General features: G+C 33.6%; 1 protein-coding gene across 3 annotated transcripts in view; it reads right to left on the minus strand.

The window, feature by feature from the left end:
• The window catches only part of LOC123701889 (nucleolar protein 4), a 142,348-nt gene that overhangs the window by 23,455 nt on the left and 92,290 nt on the right, over nt 1-26,603 (minus strand). The window lies entirely within an intron of this gene.

A 26,603-nucleotide genomic window follows, 5' to 3' on the forward strand; every position in this document is an offset into this window, starting at 1 on the left:
CCCTCTACATTATGCATGGTCGGTGACCACTGCGACAAACAGGTCAGTGGATTCGAAACTTACATTTGCTTATTACAATTTTTTTATTTCAATTTAGTTTCCCCAAAATTAGTTGACTAAATTACTTTTTATCTATCACGGCTTTTTGCATACTTTTGTACAGGTTATTTTTTTGTAATATCAATAAATAAATCATGCATTATTCATACAAAATTTAAATTATATCGTTAATAGCGAACACCCAGTGTACAGTCTCCTTAACCAAACCTAAAAACCGCCTCGTGTAGCAAGCTAGGCGAAATTCTCAAAGCATCAGTTAGGCGCTTGTAACCCCTACCCCCGCTTTGAAGTGTGATAAACTTGTAAAGGTTACACGGCCCTTAAATGTCGCATTATCTATATACATGTATAAAAATCAATAGCTGTTCGTCTTGGATAGACTCAAGAATAGCTGGACTAATTTGGCAGTTTAGCCGAATCAGTCTTGAAATATTTGTGAAAGATTTAACGGTGAAAAACTACGCTACGAATTATCTTTATTATTTTAATAATAACGTTTATTAGTCACTACACATAGTATAAAGCAAAGTCGCTATTTCCGTCCCTATGTCCCTTTGTATGCTTAAATCTTTAAAACTACGTAACAGATTTTGATGCGGGTTTTTTTTTGATAGATAGAGTGATTCAAGAGGAAGGTTTTAGTATAGGTATAATTTATTAGGTTTTATACATAGCAGGCGAAGCTGCGGGCGGAAAGCTAGTATATTATATTCTATCGGAAAAATGTTTTAATATCATATCAGTTTAGGAAGCTTTTTAATTAAATAAGGAATATTTTGAATCAATTAACTGGTAATTGTAAAGATTCTGATCTAGATATAAATGAAATATTTGCAAATAGCTTAAAGTATCTTTAAAGTTGATATCTCTATTATAAATGAATATTAAATAACACTATCTGTACCGGTTTTGCATAATAAACAAAACTATAAACTAAAATAACGTGTTACGCCAAATAACATGCACATCTTAGTGCAGCGACTAGCTACTAGGATTACATAAATGTACAGATATAGCTAGGGGCTAGTACTCGCGTGCAAGGTCGCCCGGCGCCTCAATGGTCACTCGGCGGATAGCGTGGATACGATCTCGGTTTTCATTTAGTTTTTTTTTTTAATTATAACAGAAATAATGTCATGTGCTGTTAAAATTTAATTAAGGTTTTAATTTAATTACTGTAATACATTTTACTGACAATTCGTTTCTAAAAAAATAGGAATCAAGTATGGATTGGAAAATTATATGCCGCTATTGACATTTATACCTAATTACTATTTTCTATGTAACTTGCATTGAGAAATGAAATTAAGACGAAAGACAGATGACCTCGTACATTAAAATTGAAACATTGTTTAAGAACCTTTTTACAAATGAAAATTTTGTTGTATTTTTTTAGGATATAGTTAAATTGAATTCCAACTGTCACTTTTAATCATCTCAAAAGACGCTTATACATACTTATAACTTCTTTATCACGTGTACTAATTTAACAAAAAATACTAGCCTAATTGAAAAATAACACCTAACCATCCAACAATGCAAGTCTCAGCAAATATTAACTTAAGAATTCAGCAGAGGCGTTATATAAAACAGAAAACTGTCCACAAATAAATTACAACGGTAAAACGAGAAACCTTATCCACCATATCGTTGAAGCGGTATGTCATTCGAGACTCCGCCATTTTGAAGGCGAACCGCCCGCGGCGGGAAAACTGACTTTGGCGCCAATTTTAGGATTGCCAGCCGTATTGTATAATTTACATTGAAACTGACGTTCTGATGGAGTGGTGAAGAAAATGTTGTTTCCAGAGTTGTTTCGTTCCAGTTTTAGGTCTTAAAAATGGACAATGTTTTTAGTATTTTTTTATTTTCTTAAAAGAGTGAACCACGAACCCCTTTACTTTACATTATGGATAAAAACTTGGATTTAATGTGCTTTGTGTTTATAAATGATTAGCATATTTTTGTTAGTATGAAGATTTTATTTAAATAATCTGTTTTCAAAAATTATTTAGCACAACCCTAACCCATTTCGCCGTGCGTCTACAACCCAGCCAAATTGCAAAGTCACTCAATTCTAGCTCGCACGTTAATTAACCTACTATCCTAATAAGCAGTGTTATACGTTGTTAAATTCCTTGGGTTGCACATTTTTTCTGCACATTATAGATTCGAACTCGTAATAATAGACCATTGTGTTGACCTTGAAGATGTAATTGCATCACAAGGAGGCATTGTGTTACCTAGTAAAATTTGCATTGCGAAGGAGTCTTCATTTTATTAGCTATTCTGAAATCTTTGATAGATTGACTATATCATGCACATCAATTACTCTTATTTGTAATATGTCCCTTTGTTTTGAACACGTACCTATATAAATAAATGTTTGGTAAAAAAAATTCGTGCATAATTTCCCTACTTTTAAGTTTTTGTATATTTAATAACCTCCAAGAATACTCAGAACCTAATTGGTGCCCAGGTAACTAAGTTCATACGAAAAACACTTGAATTGAAAAATTGAACACGTGTCAAGGAAAATCTAAATATTTTGTCGGTAAAACGTAAGAGCCGGAGGCGGGAATCATTTCCCACACTTCATATCCGCAAGAATATCAATATTTTTCTCGATTGATTGATATTCAAACTCATTCATTTCATTTCATTTCATTTCAAGAAACTCCATAGTTGCTCTTTTAAAGTCATAGCAATATTACAATTCAATTTTACATAATACATATGTAGGTAACTTATACAGGGTTACTTGTAAAACACCAGCAACCTCGCAGGACAAGATAGCTAACATCATAAGTAACAACATTTGTTTTACGACTTTTGATAATTCGTTAGATTTTATTCTCATACAAAAATAAATATTCATTTAATTTTCTGTTTGAATATTTACTTAATGATCTATAATGAATATTATAAGACGATGAATATTATAAACTCTACGCGCATTCCAAAAAATACGTAAACAAGAAGCGAACGGGAGGGGAAAGGGGGCGTCGAGACGTCTTTTCGATAATGAATGGAACATAGACTTACAAATGTTAGGAGAGTACAATTAAAGCTTAAAAAATCATTTAAAATTAATTTATTGCGTTATGCCAAAAGTCGTAGAATAAATGTTGTTACTTATGATGTTAGCAATCTTGTCCTACGAGGTTGCCGGTGTTTTACAAGTAACCCTGTATACTACATAATATATCATAATATGCCAAAGAAAGATTGATAGTCAAAACCTGGGAACCCTTATAACTGTGCACATCTAGTACATTTCTTGTTTATTACCAGTTCTAACAGCCTCGCACGCATGGTAACAGAAAGCCTGTGTGATGCCGGAAACTAATCTTTCGTTGTTTAACGTGGATATAAACTTTATCATGTCTATCACAACCAGCATGCGATTTTATTATATTTAGACATTGCTTTCTGTGGATAAAATAACTAAACGTTTTGGAGATGGCAACAACGAAATTGTATCACTTACGACCGGCAATGTATGGATATTTACACGAATTAAATATGCAGATACCCGCTTTAAAATAAAGTTGAATAATTAGTAACAAAAGCTACCAGTATCTTAAAAAAAATCGCCATAACTGATAACAGAATTTAGTGCAAAATATTCCAAAAACAAAATCAAGCTCACATTTCCACCCCGTTGTGTTATAATTTAACAGGCTTAACCTTATCCATCGTGACACGCTCAAACCACTCGAAAATCAATCCAATAATAAACAAAATAAGAAATATTTTACCTTTGGTAGAACATGTTGGAGCAAAGCGCCGGCCTTCCGTTTCGCCGCCATCTTGGATTCGCGTCAAACACTATTTTGTCTTTGGTTTCAATAATTACACTTGACAGTTCAGTTCATTAACCCCATTTCTTCAAGTGGGAACTTCAGCTGTTGGTTGCAGTTGTAATGCTATGATTGCGTTTTTACAAATATTATAATTAATTTTATGTAGGCATTGATTTGATAGAATTGGATTAGAGGGTAGTTCGCGATAGAGGGATGACGTACCTACTCAAATTGTTGCGTAGACCTTGACATTTTTTAAAAGTACATACCTTTAAACAAACTATACCTACCTCGTAACAATATGTTTTATTACAAAAATGCATTATGATTTACCATTTTGTGCACTTACAAATGAATCAGAGCCAATGTAGGTAAGTTCAAGACTAAAAAGAATTACAAAAAGAACAGAGTTTTAGATTACTTATATTCATAGTTCTAAGAATACTATAGAATTCATTAAATATTAATATTGCGACAACAAAAGCGTTTCTTACAGATCTATTGTTTAAACTGATAAAAGTGCGCCATGATTAAAAAAGGTATCATTTTATGGGTTAAGTAAATATTTTATTTTTTACTACTGCTTGACTAAAAACTTACACGTTTCGACAATTTCTACAAAATCTTACTCTGAATGTATAATTTAATAAAATAATGCAATGTCCGTCAGTATAAAAATATATCGAGGGTTAACTAACCCCTGTTAATGGGATATGGGTTTATTATTATTATGGGTGGAGTTATTTGTTAAAACTAATTATAGTCGAGCCAATTTAATAGGCAACATTTGACGTCTATCAATTTTATCTTCGAAGAGAGGTAACCTGCTTAAAAACATCGATTAAAGTTAATTAATCGATAAGGATTTGAAACATTTGTCAATCGAATTTATTAATTTATGATGATTTTTATTCACAAGTAATCAATGCATTCGATTCTAGATGTCAGATTTCGATTTTTAGAGTAACGTCTCTGGTATTTAAAAAGAAAAAAGTTTTATTGACACAAAATTGTAGCGACGTCAGTTGTTCAATTCAGAAATTGTTTATTATGTTTAGAATGGTTTATCAGTAAAATGAAATCTTAAAATTACTTGTATCGGTCATTATTATTATAAATATGTAGTCGTAATTGAAAAAAGTTAAGCAAATGTGCAGTTCTAACAAAACGAAATATCACGTTATTCTATGTCGTCGTTACTAGGTTACGTTGTTGAATTTTGTTGAACTGTCAAATGTTGCCTATTAAAATGGCTCTACTATAATTATATTGTTAATTATTTTTATCTATCGACACTCATGTTATATTTGCAGATGTGTAGATATTTTAAGAAGAGAGAAAATAGAAAAATAAGTCTCAATATTTCCTGTAAAAATATTGCCTTCCGGCTTCAAAAAATCACAAACTATGACGGAAAACTTTTAATTTATGTTTAAATAAGTTTGAAAATAAGTTACTTATATAAAATAAACAACACAAAAAGCAAACCACGTTCGTGAACAGAAAAAAAAATTGCGAATCGTTTAATCAATTTCCCGCCAAACTCAAATCACAGACAACATACACCAATGTTGCCAGTACAAAAAACGCTAAAATCAATAGAACTCAAATCGTAGTATTGACATGTACGATATTGAAGGGGCAGCCAGCTACTCATTGTGCGGGTCAGTACCGAACCGTGGGGTTACGATATTAAAAAAAGATATATTTAGGGTTCCGCTTGCTTTTTTGCTTGAACAATTTATCCTGGATAAATTGATCTGGACTTTGATCACTGTTATATTAAAATTATGTGCTTTAATAAATCTTACAATTATTTTATTATTATGACTCCGATTTTACAGTATTTTTGTATTTTTTTTTAATTAATTTATGGTTTAACATAATAAAGAATTTAGAAATTTAAAGTAGAAATAAGTCGTCAAATCAGATGTAAAATGTGACAAATTACGAGTATTAGTAATGGACATCATTGTTTACTCGGTATATCTGTTTTCTAGAAGTAGGTTATTAGCTAGCTAGTTTTATATAAATCTTGATCGGATGCGTTTTTATTTCAACTTCACTGTACTGCTTTTAGATTTTACGCGTTTAAAACTTTGAAAAACATACTTTAATTTCTCAAAATAAGCGCTAACGGTTTTGCCAATGAGTTTTTTTCCAAATATAATACACAAAGCTTATAAAAAATTAAATCAAATTTGAAAATAAAAGTAGTTAAGTAGGTTATCTTGCACGATGTTTCCATACTGATAATAATTCGTTCATTGGTATTAGGAGATCCAATTTTAGTAGGAACTTCTAGAACTCTATTGCCCTGTTCGTACTGAGTTAAATTTAATAGGTAGAAGATCAAAACTTTCAGCATCCTATTTAAGAGTTGATAATTGAGAAATGTTTAGGATTTTGAGCGTTAGTACAATACATATTATGTCGTTTAAGAAAAATTATAAGCAAAAGAATAAGGAATGGGAATGTACTGTCGAAGCGGAACCACATAATTATGATCCGATAGGAAAAAGATAGAGTACAGAATTAATTGATTTTTCTTTTCTCTAAAATTTCTAACTTACATATTTATATTAAAATTGGAAATTGAAGATATTGTGGTAAAGTTTAGGTATAAACATCGCCTGGTATTTCTAAGAAAAGTACCAGGAGTGTATAACGGCGGTAGAGCTTTACAGATTACATCGCAAAGGGCTCATTTTCATGCGACGCGCGGTACTAACGCTTTCGCGCTGCGACAGGGATACGCTTAATATTAAATTAAAGTTAGGCTATAAACATTAGTGATTATAAAGTTGAGTCGTCATGTTTTAAAGGGTTTATGGGTAATATCTTTTTTACTACAAATATTTTTAAACTTATAAATAAACAAATCTAGCTATGTTATATGCAAAATGCATACATTATGTCCTTAGAAGAAACAATTTAAAAAATATTTATAACAGCTAGGTAATATTTAATAAAAACTTTAAATAAGGTATCTACTAGAAGGTCTCCTACATTTTGTGACAGTTTTATAATTCGCTTATTTTAAAATAATACGTCTAGTTTGTTTTAACCTGCGCATCACCAGACCGCCATGCGTTTCTTCTCACCTATTTCACGCCTTCTACTAAATTACTAATTTATATATTATCACCAAACTTCACCAATATTAAAAAGGTTAGATGTACAATTCCCAAGTCAAATACTCAACATGCTAGCAGTATGCGTGCAGCTACGATAACAGCAAGGCCGTTCGCTATTGGCCACGGTGCACGGAATATTTTTACCTTATTGCCTGACGATCCTTTGAAAATCATTTGATGTTTTTATAGCGGGATGTAAGAATATTGTTTTGTAAAACTCAGCGTTCAACAGAGAACTATAGTCTCACCGTTGCTAATAGCAACGCTATGTTATCGACCATGGCGTACACATATATTTGAAACTAGCTGTGCCCTGCGGTTTGCCCGCATTGCTCCACTCCTATTGGTCTTAGCGTGATGATATATAGCCTATAACATTCCTCGATACATGGGCTATTTAGCAATAAAATAATTTTTCAAGTCACACCTATAGTTCTTGAGATTAGCGCGTTCAACCATTCAAACAGACATATAAACTGTCAAGCTGTATGCATATAAAAGATTAGATTATGTTACATGGAGTATATATATGCTCTTATTTTCATATCCTGTTCTATATACTGCGCAATGCGGGTAAAACCGCAGGGCACAGCTAGTTATAAATATTATCAGCAATGTAAACATCTGGAAATAAAACCAATGCTTCATTTTCAAAACAGCGCTTTAACATTCTTATTTCTTAGTTTTGGAGAATCGTGAGTTATGGCGGCACCCGGTTCGAATAACGTCTGAATAATATCCAATAACCAGTAGTTGGAATAACTGATTCTTTTGGAATATTGGGGACTTTGTAAGGGAAATGGCTGTGACAATCTGTCATATAAGAATATTAAATGTCTTTAGTATAGTATCTATTACTGTTGGTTTTTTGTGAAGTTCAAAAGACAATGGTATCGATGTCAAGTTTGCGCATTCTCTTTAGTTTTGTGCGAAGTTTTAAAGGTTTAATCTTATTCTGTAAATTATTATACAATTTAAGTAGTTGAATGAATATTTATGATTATTAATATAATATTGTACCACGTGGTTGTGAAAAAAATACGTGGTTTTAATCTGTACCGATTTTCTCTGCTCCTATTGGGAAGGTAGAATCATGTATTGATAATGATAACCATCTATGAAACGCGTCATAGGCTTATTACAGGAAGAAGAATGTTTGCATAAACGACTCACAATATGAGTAAAAGGAAATTTGAATACATATGACTGACCGGTTGGCTTAGTTGGTAGTGGGCCTGCCTTCCAAGCCAGAGGTCGTGGGTTCGATTCCCACCCGGGGCAAATATTTGTGTGATGAACATAGATGTTTGCTCTGTGTCTGGGTGTTAATCGTCTATATAAGTATTTATTTAAAATTATATATGTATGTTTATCAGCCATCTGGTTTCCATAACACAAGCGAAAGCTTAGTATGGGATCAGATCGTGCCGTGTGTGAAAATTGTCCTGAATAATTATATTTATATTATATTATAACGCACGTGATCAAGAATCTTTGTTATCATACAGGAAAATCGCTATGTTATTATAATTAGGATAAAAATGCAGCCAAATAAATATATAGTTTTACTTCTGAGCTATAATGATGCATATCAGCAAATGCTAATGATTTCTGAATCAAAAAGGGAAAGTGAAAAGCTCTTTCTCGAGGAGAAAAGTTTTTGCGTATAAGTCAAAGATAAAATTCAAATGCCAATACAAATATTTTTTTTTCCTAACTAAAGATTATTTCATGAGCACATTATATTTTCTCTAATAAATATCTATGAGTAAAATTATTGTTGTAGCAATTTGAAAAACAAAAGTTGAATTTTAAAGCTCCAACGGACCAAATACCTGCAATTAAATAGGTAACATTGAAACTATTTATTTAAGACACATAGGTACCAGTATTTTAACCGGTATTTTAACTTAACATATTATATATTACAATACATTTTAGTTATAGGCACATTTCACACTCTTTAGGCTATTATGTATTGGTCTATTAACAAAATTATTACCATACTAGCTTCCGCCCGCGACTCCGTCCGCGCGGATGTCGGTCTTCGCGTGGATGGTTTATTTCTCCATTTTGAGTAACTCTGACTATGACATCTTGTAAATATCTATTGGACCCAAATACGGCTAGGCCTATAATAATACGCAACGTGTGTTCGCGGTTCTACGGAACAACGTCTATGGATAAAACTGAAAAATTAAGATTATTTTTTTTCTACGTATTTTTCCAGGATAAAAAGTATCCTATTTTACGCCCAGGATAATAAGGTATAATTATACCAAGTTTCATCGAAATCGAACCGTTAGTTTTCACGTGATGCCTTCACATACAGACAGACAGACAGACAGACAGACAAAAAATTTTTTAATCACATATTTGTGTTTGGTATTGATCCAGTAACACCCCCTGGTATTCATTTTTTCAATATTTTCAATGTACAGAATTGACCCTTCTACAGATTTATTATATGTATAGAAGAGATTGTCAACCAATGCTATCTGCTATTCAGACGCACGTGTTACCAGCCTATTTAGCAGGCATTGGATATACAATTGTTAACTGACCTTCATACATAGAGCATAGGCGTATATACCTCTTTCGTTAGTTATCATAATTTATAGAACTGGATACTAAATGTTATTAAGGACTGATATTTGAATCCTTGGTTAAAATTTATCCGTCCAATAAAGTATTACACGAACATTTTAAAATGTCACTTGTAAACTGTCAAATGCGGACAATTAGAATACATTTTTGAAATGGTAGTTTAATACGTTATTCGATGAATAAGTTTAAACCAACGATTGAAAAATCAGCTCTAAATGACAATCAGCCGTTGATATAAATTCAATTAAAATTTTCGTGAGTGTTTTCCTTTACCGTCCTCATTTTCTGTAACTTTAGTTACCAATTAGTTATCTTTTATTACATAAAACTAGGTACATACTAAAAATTCAATATCTGATAGAAATTATTATATTCTTTATAAATTAATAAATCTAAGATAAGTAAATATTGGTACGTTTTGAAAATAAATAGTAATTTAGGAGAAAAGTTTGTATACTTGATTCCTGGTAACTTATAGCTAATACAAATTTTATTAGTATTATATTATGCTTTTATAAAGTACCTAGTACTTATTCAATTCGATAACCTTTAATGTAATGTCAGAAAATATTTTCAACTGTACTTAAGTGTAACGCCATTAAAATAAGTAGTACAGAAGAAGTAAGGACAGGGTAGAGTAGCTCTAGTATCTACTAGAGATGCTTATCTAAGAATACGCAAGATTTTCATAATATTAATCACAAGATTGTGAGAATATCTAATTATTTGGGTATTTCCCAGTTTGCATTAATTAATGGGAATTTGCCGGTAAATAGCGCGCTTTTCTTGTAAACTCTACATTTGGAAAGTTAAGAAACAACTGATTGACTTAAATCATTTTATGCCTTAAAATATTCTCAATTGTATATCAATGAATATGTAAGCAGTTAGTTGAATACTTGCAAGTTGTTTATCCTCTCTATTTACTTTAAGTCTTTCTTTATTTCTTAATGTAGAGTCAATTTTTTATTCAATTAAAATGTTCTAAAACATTAATAGCAGTTCAAAATTGTTATATCCTTTATTTAAAACATAAACAATAATAATAAGTATGTTTATAAATGAAGAAAATGAATAAAACTATTATTTTTATTCTTTGTCAATTAAATATAAAATATACAGTACAAAATGAAATAAAAATATTTTAAAAATTTATTTAATGGTGTTGTTTATAAGGCAATACATTCATTTACCTTCTATGGATTTTTCTATCTACTAAGCGATTTTTTTTAATTCGAAAAAATCTCTACATTTTTAAAACTAGTAGAAACGTCAAATAGAAGTTATTTTATTGAAGCAACGTGCCTAGCAGTTCATAAAAACTGACTACTAGAACTAATGCCGTATTAACCTACATTTGAACTTTAAAAATATCGTTGTGTCGAATACACAGCAACATTATGCAAAAGGTAGTCCTTATCAGCTTATACCGTAAACAATTTGATTACACCGTCGCGCGCCTGCATTCAAAAATTAAACTTCGACACGCTAAACTTTTATGAATCAATTAACTCCTGCCAACTCTAATTCCGAGGCTTAAGGAAACCACTTAACAAACGAAGGCCAAGAAATTCGCAAAACAATGCCTTGTTACATGTCATGACAAAGGAAACTTAGACAGCCTCATCGATGGACTAATTGCATTTTTTGCAGTCACCACACACTACTGCCAAGGTCTACTTACTCATCGCGGTATCCATGTATGCACTGAACAATGGGGTAAGCAATTTAATTGGGCAAAAACGCAATCGTAGCACAACGTGACAAACCTTATCCACTTATTTCGGTTACTTTTTTGAATGGGATAGTTTCGCGTGATTATCTGGGAGCGCGGAATACGTCCGGTCGGCAGGACGTCTGAACGCACACTGTCGGCTCGCGTGGTGCTCACTGCTCGGTTGGCACTACTTGAATTGTCCAGTAAGCTGAACCCCCCGGCTCATACCAAAATGCATCAATGACACTCGACAGTCGACACGCACATTTCTACGCAATCCTTAAAAACATGCTGATAGGCTTTTTTCGATGTTTTTCGAGCTCTATACCTATTTACCTAATGTTTAGGTAAGATAGAGTCATAGAGCGAATATTTTGTTCTTTATACAAAATATTCGCTGATGACTCTATCGTCAATAATAGAGTTCTTAAATAAACTCTACATTTTTTCACTTTACATAATGATTAAGGTATTCTGCATTCATCTATTAGCTAACCTTGTTGTAGCGGAAATTCGTAGAAAATCTGTACTGCAAGGGGAAAATATAACACAAAACAAATGTCATTGCTTCATCTAGTAGTAATTAGTTTCGATTACAAATATACCGTAAGATACAAATGATAAAACTTGCATTTTTCTAATAAAATGTACATATACACCGTTACCACAAATATGGTATCGGCAGATGTACTTTTACATCTGTTTTTATTAGCAAGCATTTACGTCCCTGCAAAGACTAAGTAACTAATATTAAGATAATCGAAAACCGTATTTTGTATTGTATAATCGTTTTTTTTATTGTGATAAAAAATACAAATTTATATCACAAGTACATTTTCAACTGACACCTTATTACTTTTACATAATAAGCAATATACAACAAACAGTCGTGGTTTTGAGTACAGAGAATTTTTTATTAACTTCACCTGTAGGCTGTATGTTTGTTAACCGACTCCTTTAGAATCGATTTTGACCCACTTTAAACGGACAGATTTAATTCAAACTTTGTACACTTATCAAGGACCGGTGACAATACAATAATATCATGAATTTTCCCTATTGAAGCGTATTTTTTTTTATTCTTTATACTTCATTCATTTATTTATATCATAGCCCATAGTGCGTGCAATCACGTACTAAGAGGAACTATTAAATACATTGACCATTAAAGGAACTGTATAATTATATAATTAATGACTTATATGTTAGTGTAGTCGTAATAATAAATAACAACGTATGACCATTGAGCAGGAAAGATACGAATTTTCTAATGTACCAGGGAAGCAGCATGGACAACATGTGCGTCTGGATATGTAATTACAGTGGTAATTATAATTTATAACTAATCTGTTAATGATTACCTTCGTAAAACGACTATTTTTATTTATTTAATTTCTATGCATATAGATAAATAGATGCTTGTTCATTCCGTTCAAAGTTTTCTAATATTTAAAAGACATAGACTCTTACAAAGAACATCAGGGTAGGTCTATCTGATATACTATGTTGGAGTATATCAGGCAGGTAGGTAATACAATATATACTACATTATATTCTTTAAAAAAATCTTATATACTAATAGTAATTTAGAGAACATTACTACATTGGAAGATACCAGAATGTTTATATTTTTAACAACACATCTAAAACTAGCTTACCGCCCGCGGATTCGCCCGCTTGGTCTAAAACCTAATAAATTATATACTAAAACCTTCCTCTTAAATCACTCTATCTATTAAAAAAAACGCATCAAAATCTGATGAAAGATTCAAGCATACAAAGGGACATAGGGAAATAGGGATAGAGAAAGCGACTTTGTTTTATATGTACTATGTATTGACGAAGCAGCTTCTCAATTTGTAGCTTATTTTGTTATATATAATCCACAGTAAATTAGCGATTCAAGAAGTAGTAAACACATTGTAAACAATGACATTTTACAAGTAAAGGTCGTTGTTAAGATCTTATAAGATTATATACAGACCATATACTGAAGAACTTTAAAAAAACATAATTAATTAGTCATACATATTATATAGGTTGTTTTCATTCATTAATTATAGATTTTTCTTGTACCTAAGATAGGTATTAATAAGGTTTCCATAGAGATAGATCAGGAAGGCCTTGAAGTAGGATGTCGTTTTGGCAAGTGCTAGGAAAGAGAAAATGTAGAGTTGATTTTAAACATTTACGAAAACAATCAAAATTATTCTTAACATAAAATATAATATATTATTATAGTGTATTAGATATTTGCGAAATTAGATAAATCACTAATTATTTAATGGAAAAATCCTTACATCTTTCGTTACTTAGAGATAGAAGGACAATAATTGGATTCTACAGTATTTACTGCTTCATACTATTTATTTGAATTTACTTTTCCATTTATTCCAGAGAATAGATTTATAAAATTCTAGTGAAATCAGGGTTGATTATTGCCTCGTATATATACAGGGTGTCTCACCGTCGGAGTAATACTTAAGGGTGCTTTTCCACAAGTAATGTGCGCGGATGTGTAGCAAGGAATGTGTTAGTAAAGAACCAATCATATCGCTTCATCAAGTTTGAAGCGTATTGGTTATTAATAACAACCATAAATTTATAACAACAAAATATTACATTCCTCGCTACACATCCTCGCACATTATTGGTGGAAAAGCACCCTAATAAAACTTATGGATTTTTATACGCTATACAGGGTGTATGAAAAACTGTAAGTTCCATTTTCCGTTTCGTTGTATTCCCATAATAACTGAGATGATAAATATAAGATTTTGTATCTTATAATAGAATGAAACTAGAAACAATATACTTCACGGTTCGCGGTCACTCTGCCCGTGACCACGATCCCTTTTAAGTGTTCGAAAGGTCGGGCTACTCTATACCTATAGTTATTATCTATTACCTATACCTATACCATTTACCAATACCTATAAGTGTGAATAATGTTTGTCTGATTGACGGAAAAAGAATTATCAAAATATGTTTTGATGGTATTTGTTATTTCAACAGAAGATAGAGCAAAGTATTTGGAGCACTGTTTTCCGGTACTGAGCTAAAGACTTTAAAAGATACGGATAGAGTAGACTCTTTGGAAGTTACAGTAATGTGATGTGATAATGTGATGTCTATAATATTTGTAACTTTTTATTTATTGTGGGAAAAAATTAAGAGCTGATGTAGTTTTTAGTCTTAGTTATCATTCGATTATTTGCAGAAAAAATGCAAAAGTGCTATAAAATATTGTCTACCATGACAAATTAATAATGTTTGATACAGAATTGACAAATAATAATGGTATTTATTTATTTATTTCGAGAACATAATGGCTTACAGTCATGCCAAAGCGCCACTATGCTATACAATACAAAATTATTATTAACACAATTCAAGTCAAAACACAAAAGAAAAATACTTATAAAACGTTATGATAATACAAACATACAGATATAATAGACTACAATACAATAGAAATTAATAGAAATAGAAGACAGACAGATTAGACAGATCAGATTATTATTGAATTAGAAATTGCTATCCAGATAATTAATGGCGTACCGAATAAATACAGTCATACTATCAGTGAAAAAGTCAAGATTTTGGTACTGGGAAAGCAAGTCTCCGAGCAACTTTCGTGCTCGCGCGGTGGGCGCGTTCCTAGCGCGGTGCGTTCGTGTGAGCGGCTGTGCCAAGAGGCGGTGCGGCCGCCGTGCGGTAAGCGTGCCGTCCCCACCACCCCTTGGCAGGCTGAGAATCATTTGCTCCAGAACATCGCGGTTGTCAATTTTGTTATGCATTATCAAGTAATAATGCACCACCAACAGAATCTTTCTCCTGAGTGCCAACGTATTCAATCCCACCATACCCAATACGTACATCGATGGATAGAGATGTGGGTAATATCCGTAGCGACGTTTGTATATACATCGCGCAAACTTACGTTGTATCCTCTCGATCATTAAGGAGTATTTTGATTCATATGGGTCCCAGATCATAGCACCGTACTCCAGTTTGCTACGCACATAGGCATTAAATAGAAGCATGGCAACTCTTGTGTCATTAAATTCTGAGGAAACTCTAATAATGAAGCCAAGGGTTTTGTTAGCTTTCTTGCAAATATCCATCATATGTGAATGAAAGTCAAGTCTACTATCTACAATTAATCCTAGGTCACGTATTACATCAATTTTTTCCAATGGAATGTCAAATAAATTATAAGTCATATAAAGAGGAAAACGGGATCGCGAGAAGGTCATAACTTTACACTTGTCCGTATTGAAGGGCAGGTGATTTGTACTGCTCCACTGAGCTATAGCGTTGATGTCTTCTTGGAGAGCTTTAGCGTCAGAATCATTACGAACCTTCAAAAAGAGCTTTAGATCGTCCGCAAACATAAGGCACCTCGCAGCTCGTACGGCACTAGGCAGATCGTTTATCATAAGCAGAAACAATGTTGGACCCAACGTACTTCCCTGACTTACTCCAGAACGCGTATAGTAATCATCTGATTCATGACCAGAAACACGCACAAACTGGCTACGGTCCCTCAGGTAGCTTGAGAAAAATCTTAAAAGCTTAGGAGTGAAACCTGCCGCAGCCAGCTTCTGGAGTAGAACGTCATTATCAACCAGGTCAAAAGCTTTTTTAAAATCAAAATAGACAGTATCAACCTGGTTACCAATGTCCATTTCAGAAGCAACATAATCAATAAAGTTGATATGGTTAGTATTGGTAGACCGGTTTTTACGAAAACCATGTTGACAGTCAACCAGGAAGTTAGATACCTGTTGATTAATTTGGTTATCCAACATTGATTCAAAGATCTTAGCAAATACAGAAAGCACCGCAATAGGCCTAAAGTTCGAGACTTCGGAACTTTTATCAGTTTTAGGAACAGGCGTAACTCTAGAATTCTTCCAGCGTTGAGGATATATTGCTTTTTCGAGCGATAAATTATATATGTGTAAAAGCGGCTCTTTTAACACTGATACGCAATCTTTGACAAGAAAGGTTGGAATACCGTCAGGTCCTATCGAAGAGCGTAGTTTGAGCCTTTTCATTGCAGCATCTATATCCTTTTCGCGAAGATAATCAATGGTAATCCGCGTTGAGTCTGGTGAGTAGAAACTCGATGCTGCTTCAGGATCCAGCCGCGGATTACTAGGCTGGAAGACTGACTCAAAGTAACGAGCAAATGCAGCGGCGGCCTCTGCCCCTTCAACCTTTACATTATCACACATGAAAGATTCACACTTACGTCTGCTTTTCCTCTTATCTTTTACGTATTCAAAGAACTTAGCAGGTTCGTCTTTAATACTATCTTGGGTTTTTTTTAATGTGCTGTGAGTACGCATTGTCAATTAACATTTTAACATGCCCTCTATAGTATTTAAACAGTTCCTTATTAAATATTTTACCCTCAGCCTTGTATTTAGTTAAATGAAAATATTTATGTTTGATATTTCGAATGATCTCTGGAGTAAACCACGATGGATAAACGTATCGGTCACGTAAACGGCACTGCTTTTTAAGAGGCACGTAAGTACTAATGCATTCATACAATACCTGATAGAATGTTTCAACAGCACAGTCAACATCTGTAGTATCCTTTAATTTCGACCAGTTTAATTGGCTTAAGGCTGAGTAGAGTGCACTAAGATCGGCTTTACGAAAGTTCCAATTTGGTGGTGCATTGGGTCGAGATGTCAAAGGAGCTGACTGTACAGGTGGCAATTCACAACGCAAAAAAGATACTTTAACTAATAACGGCGGATGATATGCGTCTGGTTGAACTAGAGGCTCAACATTTCCTGAAACCGAAATGTGATTAGATCCGAGCCCACTCAGTACCAAATCCAAAAATCCGTCATACTTATTACATACATTATTAAATTGAGTCAATTCACAAAATTCACAGAAGAAGTCAAAATTATTTTTTACATTTATACTACATGAGTTAAGATTAAAATCTCCAACTATTGTTATTTCAAGGTCAGGATATTGACATATAACATTTTCTATACAATTCAAAACATTTAGATATTGGTGATCATTATAGTTGGGTGGAAGATAAACAACACAGAACAGAAACTTTACATTTTTCCAACTAACAATAGCAAATATTATTTCCATTTTTTTTCCGACGTAAGCCCATCAACATTTGTAAGTCTGTGCACCGTATAGCAGTCGCGTACAGCTAGTAACACACCACCCCACCCTACATCACCAGCACGGTCAGCGCGCAACACTTCGTAACCAAGGGGAAACAACTCACCGGAAAGTACTGAACTGGTTAGGAATGTTTCCGTGAGAGCTATTATATCACAATCACTCATCAACATATTTTTATTAAATTTTGCCGTTTTTGACCGTAAACCACGCACATTTTGGTAAAAAACCTGTATAATTTTAGTTTGTTTCGGATTTTTGCTTGACACGAAAGTTCTGCCTCCAAGGTTTGATACAAATGTCCTGTGCCCAATTGGATGGGGCCATTACAGACTCAGACAGCTTGAATGGGACATCTAGTTTAAACGACGCATAGTGTCCGCGAGCTTTAAGTGCCTCTACGGTACAAACATCTTCTCCACATATGTTCACGAGATGGGCACGCACCTGCTCCTCAGTAGTACCCTCACGTACATAAAACAAATGAAGGTACCTGCGACGCTCAGCAGCGTGCAACATTGTTGCACCAGGCGCCGCCGTACCTCGAAGCACGTCCTTAGATAGTCGGGCTGGACGTTCGTTATTTTTGTGACCAACTTTGACCCAATCGCTAGTTGTTTCCAGATCCTCTACGGCAGCCGAGCGCTCCAAATAGACAATTGCGTCAGGAGGTGAAACCGTTGGTTTAGACCGGGTAGGTAGCGTGCGTTTAGCGAAATCTCTATCCTGACTAGGTTTGCCCTGCAGAGGTGCGGATGGTGACACCGGAGGTACAGCCTTCGATTTTTGTTTAGAGGCTGGTTTAAGAGGTTGTTGCTCCGTTTGCGCCGCTTCAATGCTGCACTCTTTCTGTTTTGGTGACAAGTTGTAATTTGGTTGGTCAATAGGTTTTTGAATTGTCAATTTTGAGACAATCATTTGCTGAACTATTTCACTGACAAATGAACTAACAAATGGACCGCCAAAAAAACTCTGCAACTCCTCCCTTATAATATTTCTTATTTGATCAATACATTTACATTTATTTGTTGTACTCAGTTCCTGTTTTTTTGCTTTTGGTTGGTGGATCTCTGATTCTGGATTATAGTTTTTAACAATATCAGAATTTATTGAATTTATTTGGGCTCTGGCGCGACTACCACGGGTCATATTTATAGTGTCCTTTGGTGTAAAAGTAGTATTAATCCCAGAACCACTAGTCGATCTAACCGGAGTACCACTGTTGTCACCCTTAGGGAGAGGGCACAGTGGACACAACCATCGATCCTTAAAGTGGGTATCATAGCTACTGAAAGTGGTGTGCGTTATATTAAGACACGCCAGGTCATATAATTTCTTGCATTTACAACATTCCATAAATTCAAGTGTAACAATTCGCTTACCGCATCCACTGCACGACGCGGACGCCGACATCGTTGTAATAATAAACGTTTTCTGCGACTGAGTCGAGTCCAAAGTTCACCGCGCAAGCGATAGGCGCACGCGGGGCGGGACGCTCGGGCGGCGAGACTCAGCTTAGCGGAACGTTGTGCTAGCGATGAATCACCTCGGCCGCTTACCGCGTATTGCAGTGATGAATTAGCCGTTACGAGTTTTGAACGATTTTTTATTTTCTTTGTAGTTTAAATATATCGTGACAATTATGTGAAAAATTTGCACTGTTCGTTAGCCAAAAAAGTTTACTTTTTAATTATAGTAAATTTAAGGTAAGAAATTAGATTTACACACTTGAACTTGAAAAAAAATTCGACAGCAAGTTAGAAAGCGACTTATCTCCGTGACGGTTCACGGGTATGACAATTTAGGTAAAATATACCGCCAAATCTCTTCAAAGCTATACATAAAAATTAAGAGAAAAATCTAGAGTCTATTATAGTAATTGATAGATAGCATTTGAAGACTTAAAAAAGACAATGCTCGCGTGACAGATTTTAATACAAATAATAATATATTGGCAGTACTTATACTATTCCTGGCTTAGTACTAGCTATTTTTATTCACAAAGAGGACTAGCCATCTAATTGTATTAAACATAGGCAAATTGATGGGGTTGGTAGATAGGCCAGGAGATACTGACACAAAATTTCGGGTCATTTGTAACAGGATGGCGCGGCGGTTCTACAGTGGTCTTAGTACGCAATGACAAAAAGAAAAATGATGGTCAGAACGCTGGTACCGGCGGACTAGTCGCGTGGGCGTTAGTCAAAATCGTCGGATAAATAGCGAAAATCAAAGTCTAGGCGGTAGTGTCATGCCATACTTTTCCGGTGTGACTTAAAGCCATACCGATGTGAATGCGTTGATTTAAAAATATGCGTCCGAAATTTTGTGTCAGTATCTCCCGGCCTATAATAAGAACATTTATTTGATAAAGCTCAAACAGACTTCAAGTAGTGATTTTGCTATGTAGTACGTACCTATTATTATAGTACATATATGTCAAATAAACAATTACTTATTAACAAAATTCTAAACCGTCTTCAAATTATTAGAACTGGACAAATGATTCCTGCTTTTCTAGAAGTCGGTTGAAAATAATCATAAAACTTGGTTTATCTTATGAAAAATTACGAAGTAATTATAAATAAACATTACAACTTACATTACATTATAACTTACTTTTCCTTTCCTACCAGGTTTCCTGGCAGAGATTGCTGTGTAGCAATAAGGCCGCCTATTGTGCAAAATTTTGGTACCCTATAAAATTGTACTAGATTTCCTACATTTTGTACAATAAAGTATTGTAAATAAATAAACATTTCATTCGAATAGATAAATTCCTATTTTGATTTCTCCTCTTTATAACAATTGTATGCGGTATTTGTAACCAATTCTGAAAAAGTTAAGTATAGAAGTAAAGGGATCTTGGAAATAGGTCACTTTGTCCGAAAATAGAACTTAAAAAGGATGAAAGCTTATGTCCGAACTATCGTACATTGTGATGTCCCTGTAAGAAAACTAGGGGATTTATATATTAATATTAGTAGGTGTTTCCTTTTCGTTATCACTACATAGTACAAAACAAAGTCGCTTTCTCTGTCCCTATGTCCCTTTGTATGCTTAATTCTTTAAAACTAAGCAACGGATTTTGATGCGGTTTTTTTTTAATAGGATTATAAATAATAAATAAAGGAATAGTGATTTAAGAGGAAGGTTTTAGTATATAATTTATTAGGTTTTAGACAAAGCGGGCGAAGCCGCGGGCGATAAGCTAGTTTAATATTTTTAAAGACTGTTACATTACGTAGTTATAAATTATTATCATAGTGAGCAAATTTTTTTCGAACGATAGGAAATTAATTAATGGATGCTCTAGATTTAATAAAGTCTTTAAATGCAAATCTTTTAGTATTATCTTATTTATTTCGATCGACTATAATAACTTGATGTATTAGCTATGTACTGTCATATAATTACGAGCTCTATCTTTACTGGTTGTTGTTATTTTTGTTGTTCTTATACATTCTGATATAAAAGATTCGTATTTTATAGTCAAAATAAAAATCTCAAAAAGGGCCTAGCTGGTCCATATTGCGTATAATATTCCTATCAATTTTGTCAAAGGTACAAGCAAAGCCGGGACTATAGCTAGTCTATTGCCTATAATGACATATAATGCATATATATGTATGCCTATAGCCCGTAATTAGGCTATTTGGTCGATGTACGGTTGCTTATGGGCTGATAATGACGTCATCGCACGCACACATGCACAACGCATATGGGAGGCGCTTATGTACCAACAGGTATATAGGCGGAGTGATTTCCAATATGGCTCCGAAAAATTTGTAATGCTTTTCGAGTGCTGTGAAACCGTTTCGCGGGAATTGTTATGTGTTGCTATTTTGGAAATGTGGACATTAAAATATGGTTCGTATAAATAATTGTATGCAAGAACATAATAATTATATTAATAATATCATATTGATTGAATAGTTTACGGTTTTGTTGGCGGAAAAAATACTTATTTTCTATGGCGTCAAATTTTATCCAGATTCGTTGGATTGTTTGAACATGTCAGGCACACATTTATTCAAAGCTATTCATTGAACATATTACTATCAGATAAACAAATACGGCAAATATACAAAAATCGCAGTAATTACTGAATGTAATGTATTTCTCAAAAACTTTTATTACCTACTAGCTGTGCCCGCGACTTCGTCCGCGTGGAATAGCGACTGCATAGTAGTTACTACTTTACATACAATTATTTAGTAAACACGTACTACCATAAACAATTCATAGAATTGTCAATAGAATTTATGACTAATCTAAGCTAAAAAACTTACGTACTTTCCGGAAATCCGGATTGGATTGCTGGATTGAAAATGCCCCCTGTAAAATATCTGGAAAATCCCCCGGAAAATGTGTGAAAATGTCCGGGAAATACCCGGAAAATGCGTGAAAATGTTCGGGAAAAGCGTGGAAAATGCCTGAAAAATCTCCGGAAAATTCCAGGGAAATGTCTGGAAAATATCCGGAAAAAGCGTGGAAAATGCCTGGAAAATCCCCGGAAAATGCCTGAAAGATGCCCAGAAAATGCCCGGAAAATATTCAAAAAATGCGTGAAAATGTCCGGAAAAGGCGTGGAAAATGCCTGGAAAATTCCCGGAAAATGTCAGGAAATGTCTGGAAAATGCCTGGAAAATCCCCGGAAAACGCGTGAAAATGTCCGGAAAAAGCGTGGAAAATGCCTGGAAAATCTCCGGAAAATGTCAGGGAAATGTTCAGAAAATATCCGGAAAATGCGTGAAAATGTCCGGAAAAATCGTGGAAAATGCCTGGAAATCCCCGGAAAAATGTCAGGGAATGTCCGGAAAACGCTTGGGAAATGCCTGGGAAATATCTGGAAAATATCCGGAAAAAGCGTGGAAAATGCCTGGAAAATCCCCGTAAATTTCCTGGGAATTACCCAGAAAATTCCCGGAAAATATCTGGAAAACGCGTGAAAATGTCCGGAAAAGCGTGGAAAATGCCTGGATAATCTCCGGAAAATGTCAGGGAAATGTCAGGAAAATGCCTGGGAAATGCCTGGAAAATATCTGGAAAATATCCGCAAAATGCGTGAAATGGTCCGGAAAAGGCGTGGAAAATGCCTGGAAAATCCCCGGAAAATGCGTGAGGAATTGCCCGGAAAATGCCCGGAAGATATCCGGAAAATGCGTGAAAATGTCCGGAAAAAGCGTGGAAAATGCCACAAATTTGCGAAGTAATTAAAGCAGACAACCAAAAAAAGAAAAAGAAAGCTAAAATCTTTCATATTAAATGTATATGGGATATTCATATTTCATATTATGTACTTAATGTATGGGAGGGTTTAAAGATATTTTTTTTTTATATTTCTCGATTTATTTAAAAAAAAATGATTACGGCCATTATTAGGTTTAGTACTTTCGATATCAGTTTAAAGTTTTTTGTTATCTGTAATACTTACAAAAAAAATCTTTACCCAAGATTCTTCCAATGATTGTACCATAATATGTTGCAAATTAACTTTAGTCAACAATTGACCACGCGCCAGGATACTTATTTCTACTACATCCTCATGCAAATCGTTATTTTTTATGAACATTGAATCTGTAAATAAAAAAAATGAAAAGATTACTTTACCTAATTTTATTAAAAAGCTACTAACAAATAAAATTCAGTGGAGCAGTGGTGGCTCAGTGGTGAGACCTCGGACTTCGAATCGATAAGTCCGTGGTTCGAGACCAGGCGAGCGCGAAGGAAATAAATTGATTTTTCAATTTATCTGCGCATGTTGTAACATCACCACTGCTCGAACGGTGAAGGAAAACATCGTGAGGAAACCGACATGTCGAAGAATTAAAAAAGTTCGACGACATGTGTCATCCGCCAACCCGCACTTGGCCAGCGTGGTGGATTATGGCCTGTACCCTCATAGGAGGCCCGTGTCTCAGCAGTGGGAACGTATATGGGCTGATGATGATGATGATGATGAAATAAAATTCTATCAAGAACTAAAGTGACCTCCTTTGGGCGTTTAATATAGTCTTGTAAAAGTTATACATAAAAATAAAATTTCATCATTTTCTTATTTTGTCGTAACTTCAATTCTAATTAAAAACATGAGTCTAACTATATAATTAATTAATATAGAATAAATATAAAAGCTACAACTTACCTTTTGTGGGAACGCAAGAAGGATTTTTTAAAATGTCACAATTAACTGTTAATAATAATAAACATCTACCCTCACTTGTAAAATTTTATTTAGTATATTCACATAAAATATAAGCACCTGAAGTGGACTCTGGGAAGACATGGGTTAAAAAGTTAAATAAATAAGTACAATTAAAAACCCCTCCAACATCATATTATTTAATTTTTAATTATAAATTTGCAAGAAGCGTTAAACATGTAAATTGATTTGATTTTAATGAAGTCTCATAGATGGCGCTGTTTCAAATTTGTCTTTATACTACTAAGATTCATTAAACTGTTTCTCTGCCAAAATTACGTAAATGACGTAGTTTTTATAGTGTAAAGCTAGATAATAGCGTGGCTTACCCAAAAACAACATTTAAACATGAGTCTTTAGATTGTACGCTATGTAATACACGGAATACGTTAGAAAAATAAAGGTTCACAGCTCCTCCCCCGGAGGTGATAGCATGATAATGTGTATATAAAAGCCTCACCCGACCTGTTAGTAATATTCATGCAAAATTTGAAGTCAATCTATGCGGTACTTTTCGAGATTAGCTCGGACAAATATACAGACAAACAGACAAACAGACAAACCGACAAACAGACAAACAGACAAAAATTCTAAAAACTATGTTTTTGGCTTCTATATCGATTATAGATCATGGATTATGTATTCTTTTAAAAAAATATTCAATGTACAGTTTTGACTTTCCTACGATTTTATTATATGTATAGATAAAATCTCAAATTTACCATTTTGTATAACATTCAACTTATGATAAGTTAAGAAATGAAGTTACAAGTGATCTTTCACATTAAACACGTTAAGCATTAAGTTACAACTTAGCCATACAATAAGCAGCGATCAGTGGGGAACCAATAAGTAATTAAGATGAAGGAAATAGCGTCTGTGCCTCCCTGAGGGAGCAGATACACTGTCTTTCATATTTGTTATGCTATAGATAACTAGACGTTTAGGACTTTGTAAGAGAACTTCACCTAAAATTTATCAAATTATTTCAATTATTTTAAGCTATTTTTTTGAAAAAATAATTAGGTAATTTAGAATCATCACTACATAGTATAAAACAAAGTCGCTTTCTCTGTCCCTATGTCCCTTTGTATGCTTAAATCTTTAAAACTACGCAACAGATTTTGATGCGGTTTTTTTTAATAGATAGAGTGATTCAAGAGGAAGATTTTAGTTTATTAGGTTTAAGACAAATCAGGCGAAGCCGCGGGCGGTAAGCCAGTAGATAATAAAACACAATTTCCATCATGAAACTATCCAAAAAACCTCTGGTGCATAAACCATGAACTACTGGATTAGATTAGGTTATCTATACAACATGATCCAACTCTTTTCTAACATAAGCCAATTTAATTTTAATAAACTTGTTACCTATTGCCCCGGTTGCATGGAAGAGATCACTGCTAAGTGATAAGGTTGCCTAATAAATTATGCTGTATAAATTAGTAATAAGTTTCCCATGTACAGTTTTATTAAAGAGAAAATAATATAAAACGTGCCCTAAACAACAAGCTATGCGCAAAATGCCTTAAATGCACTTACTTGTGCCCCTAGCTGTACCTATAGCCTGCCCCTAAATAGACAATTCTCCGAATTACAATTAGCACTATGCTGTAGCTACCGGTATAATGTGTTAACGTGTCAATCGTCCTATGTTATGTGTTAGTCACATTATATATGTGTTGCAGCTAATAATTGCACAAGGGGCATTTGATTACATGTCTAGTTCAATTGATATTATCAAACATCATAAGTATTTTTCCGGAATAAGATTAAATGACTAGTTTTATAATTCAATTAGTAGTCGATTCTTAATTATTGAATTATAAAAATTTAAGTTATAACTGTAAATGGCACTTTATGGTAAACTAAAGCTTATTCTTAGGTTTATGACAGATAAAACACATAGATGTTTATCACATAAACATTTCCATATAAATACATTTATACTGCTTTTCGATTCTAAATTAAATGGTACATGACTATTGACTAACCTTTAATGAGGTCTTAAAGTCAAACCTTTCATTGGAGCAGAACATACTAAAGAAAAAACATTATGAAGTAAGATTATATACATTTCGATGCATTTTGAGAAAATATCTACTTACGAGTATAACTCCTTTCTTATTTATTTCTATCTAGACATTTCACCAAAAAACCGCTTCGGCACCTTTGCCTACAACTACAAGGGATTATTATTATTACTAGAAGCTTACAAGATGTACATTTTGATTGAACTGTAACATTGACCTTAACACCTAGCCGTAGGGTCTGTATTTCATTGACAGATGTATCAATTTATAACGACACCTTAATAGGTCAGGGACTACTTACATATCCTCGCACGTGTTAAGGCAATTACTTAGTACAACTGCTTTCTTTTGGTGTATCTAATATGACTAAAGCCTTACAAAACTGTAATTCTCATCCCTAATCTTCTTAGTATTATAATATCATTGTGTCATGGTGTCAAATAGTCAAATAACACCCAAACTTCATTGGATAAACAAATTGTGAATGTTTTGTGACTTACAAAAGAAGGTATTAATCTTTTCGTTTCGTTTTCTCATTTTATGTTTTTATCAGGAATGTGATGAATGATACAACGTATGAATTGATATCAGTAATCATAATTAAAAAAAAAAAACACGGATAGAATTTATTATTTGTATTTGATGATATTTGAAGAGATTTACCGTAAATTGTTTTTTTTAGGATTTTTTAAGTAGGACCCTAATTTTACCAAGGTAGTAAGGTAAAAACAAATTGAAAATGATTTTTCTTTGAAGTTGAAATTCACAAGTACATAACAAACAACTTGACACAACAATAAACTGAATAAGAAGCGCACTTCCATCTACATCGAACGTTACACGAATAAATGTATGCAGTCCCTGACA

Source organism: Colias croceus, chromosome 22 (genome assembly GCF_905220415.1).
Source record: "Colias croceus chromosome 22, ilColCroc2.1".
Classification (NCBI taxonomy): domain Eukaryota; kingdom Metazoa; phylum Arthropoda; class Insecta; order Lepidoptera; family Pieridae; genus Colias; species Colias croceus.